Source organism: Camelus ferus, chromosome 15 (assembly GCF_009834535.1).
Source record: "Camelus ferus isolate YT-003-E chromosome 15, BCGSAC_Cfer_1.0, whole genome shotgun sequence".
NCBI classification, from domain to species: domain Eukaryota; kingdom Metazoa; phylum Chordata; class Mammalia; order Artiodactyla; family Camelidae; genus Camelus; species Camelus ferus.
In genome coordinates this window covers 37,828,948-37,832,720 of record NC_045710.1, presented here as the reverse complement: position 1 = coordinate 37,832,720, position 3,773 = coordinate 37,828,948, and the positions used below count along the sequence as shown (strand labels likewise).

The following is a 3,773-nucleotide window of genomic DNA, read 5'->3' as shown; positions in this document are numbered from 1 at the left end:
AATTACATATTAAATGTAGGAGTAAAATCAGTAATTGTAAAGTAAAAAAATTTGATAGATACCAACCTACCCTAGTGAACAAAGTTAATATAATCAATGAGGAGACATACTGACATCATGAATCTCTCTCTCTCTCTCTCTCTCTCTCTCTCTCTCTCTCTCTATATATATATATATATATATATATATATTTGTATATGAATAAGCCTGTTGAATAAACCTGTTGCTTGAATAACTTGAGAATAAACCTGTTGCTTATCTACTTTTAATTAGTATCTGCAAACCTCTAACTCCTAATTTATCCCTTCCCCCTGTCTTCCTCTGTCCCTGGTAATTATAAGTTTGTGATATGATACACTAAACAGGGAATCATCACTTCTGTGATGATACTGCCAAACATGCATAATGTTAATCTAATCATAAGAAAAATTCAGAACCCAAATATATAGGTGCTGGCTTCGGCAGCACATATACTAAAATTGGAATGATACAGAGAAGATTAGCATGGCCCTTACACAACGATGACATGCAAATTTGTGAAGCAGTCCATATTTTTTAACTACTATACATAAAATAAACAACAAGTTTCTACTGTATAGCACAGGGAACTATATTCAATATCTTGTAGTCACGTTTAGTGAAAAAGAATATGGAAAGGAATATATGTGTGTGTATATATATATATGACTGAAACATTATGCTGTACACCAGAAATTGACACAACATTGTAAAATGACTATACTTTAATTAAAAAAAAAATAGGCTAAAGTTCAGTTCCAGATTAATGGCCACTACAGAATTTTTAGACTGGGGGGAAAATACAACAACTACAAAGAACATAACAGGGACAATAGATAAAATGTGACTATAATTAAGAATTAGATAATAAAATTGTATAAATGGTAAGCCACTTGATTTTGATAATTGTATGAGAACACTCAGTTTCTTAGGAAATATACATTGTAGCCATTGTAGCTTATTGGGATAATGCATCAATACAGGAAACTTATTCTGAAGAGGTTTAGGAAATATATATTATACAGCTATTTTCTAAATTATTATATCAATATTACATATAACTAATAATAAATAAATATATAATATATTATATATGATTATTTTCTAAAAATGTGTATCCTCACACACAAAGACACAAAGAGACTCATAAGTCAAATGGGGCAAAACATACACAACTGATGAAACGGGTAAAGTATAAATAAGGATCCTTTTACTATTCTTGCAAATTAACTGTGAATATGAAATTACATCAAAATAAAAGGTCATAAAAGTTATATTTTGATAAATAAAATATGGTTTATATACCCAGACCTGTTTTCTAGCATATACATTTTTAGCAACAGATTACTGTATTAGCTGCCTGTTCCTCAGAGCCATTAAGAATAACAAAAATAATAACCAATAATCATTGAGCACCTACTACACAGCAATCATAATCGCTCTTTATCTGCATCATATATTTCCCACAACACCCTTATAATACAGGTACTAGTATCTTCATTTTACAGGAAGGGTTTTTAAAAAGATTAAATAATTTTCCACAGGTCACTGAACCAGATTGACAGAAAGAATATTTGAATTCTAAGGCCCCAGGTCAACACTGCAAGGATTAAACCTTTGCTTCTTTCTAGAATTGGTTTATTTTCCCACTGTGGTAGAATGAAAAATAATTTATAGATCAAATAGACAAAGGGGTATGGTTAAGTGAAACCTATTATTTACTAGGTATATTTTGGAATTCTGGAAATTTGGAAAGGCAAAGGACCTAGAAATATTTAGATGGTAGCAGACTAATGGTTATGTTCCGAATGCTTACATTTTATTTTTTGTCAAAGAGGAAAAGCAGGATTATCGACCTCCCAGCTACCTAAACAGCAAAGTTTAAGGAGGTATCTATGCAAACAAATTTACCCACAAATGCTTCAGAATACACAGAAAACTACTTTTCAGTAGCACAACATTAGATGTGTTAGAATCCATTTCTTCCATCTCTTCTACTGCATCTCCTAGTGTCTGCACAGTACTAAGTGCTATGTAATCCCACACCCAAACATCAATTTGTTATTTAGATATGAAGAAGAAAAATATTCTAATAGCTAGAAACATATCATAATATAAAAATAAATTTATATATATATATTAGCAGAAAGATCCATTTAATCAAGAATGAGAGGAGGTTAGAGGGGGGAAAGACAAATGTCCACATATGTTACTAACAATTATTTTTGCTTTACACTATATTTTAGAATTGCTTTAAATTACATTTTTGAGGAATTATCCACATAATGACAATAAGGGTCACTCAGTCATTCATTATTAACTCACTCATTTAATATTTGTTGAGTGCTTACTATACATCCTTTTCTCCTTTGATTTTCATTTTACTCAGTTCTATCAAACATATAGGAAAAGCAAACTTTCAGAATTGTCCCCTCTAGTTCCTTATATTTTCTAAGCCTCCCGTATGTTTTTGACTCATATTTTTCTCCTCTGTATGCAATTCAAGCTCACCTGACATTGTCTGACAGCACTTTGTGACCGCACACAAGGAATGAGTCCTGAGGCCCTCAGGATCTAATTGAGAATATCATGCCCAACCATATATGCCAACATTGTATTCAAATGTTCTTGGTTTAATTTAGGAGTACAGTTAGGGTTAGCAGAGGACAGGAGAGGGAATAACCTTGCTTATGGCTGTCAACTTTGAGCCTGGGCTTAATATTATGTAGACATTTCAAGAGAAAGAGGATGCCAGGAGAAGGAACTCTTCTGAGAGATACAGTTAATCTTCAAATAGAATTCCAGTTCAGGGAAGCAGGATTAGACCTAAGGAAATCTGAGTCTCAACAACAGTCACTTTCAGGTACAAATCAGAAAGTTAACAAGGGCAGCAATCTGAATGTTATCTAGGAGGACAAGAAAGAAAATTCACCTCAGAAGAGAGAGAGAGATGACCAAGTGGAACCTAGGTCCCATTGCTTGGGATCAAGCAGGAGAGAGGAAATCTACACTTGAACATGACACCCAGATCTCTGCAGAGGCTCCAAGTGATGAGGGACTTGTCACCTTCCAGGCATTGCAGCCATGAGTTTAAAACTGCACCATTCTATTTCCAAATCCCACTTATTAATGACTGGGGTCTAATCAATTAAGTGAATGATTATTTTTTAGACATACAATGTGCCCAACACTGTACTGAGATGTTAGGAAAGATTAAAAAGAAAGGATAAAGATTCATGCTATAGTCTTCTGTTTTCAAATATATGAAATAACTACAAATTTTGGCCAATTAGCCAAAAGGTTTCTTGAACCAAGGAAGGAAAATTATCTTTCAAAATGTAAGACCTGGAGATCAGCAGTGTGTTTGTGCCACTACAGTAAGTTTACTTTATACAAAAGATCCTATATTTTGGGGAAAAAAAAAAAGAGTGGAACACATCAATTTACAATTACTTTCTTATTCATGTGTTTCTCACAAACTTAGTATCTCACATAAATAAATCTCCTATAAATGTATAATTTTTGGAATGGGGAAAATTGAACTCAAACTTTCTTCTAGTATGTCATATTGTAGTTTCTGTTATGATGATGGATGTTTTTAATCCAGTCACTTTAAATTAGTTATGTTTCATTTTCATCTATAACTCTTGAAATATCTTTCAGTTAGGGGCCAGGATAATTCAGTACAAAATAGCTCAAATGACAAATGGTCTAAGGCAAAGTGCTTTACTGGTATGAGAAACCACGTAGGATGG

The 3,773-nt window shown here is 32.8% G+C and overlaps 1 non-coding gene across 1 annotated transcript; it reads left to right on the top strand.

Annotated features, from left to right (window-relative positions):
- Positions 1-449: 449 nt before the first annotated feature.
- On the top strand, positions 450-556 carry LOC116669075. Its single transcript, XR_004326463.1, has one exon. It is a non-coding gene; the product is annotated as a U6 spliceosomal RNA (small nuclear RNA).
- The last annotated feature ends 3,217 nt before the right edge of the window (positions 557-3,773 follow it).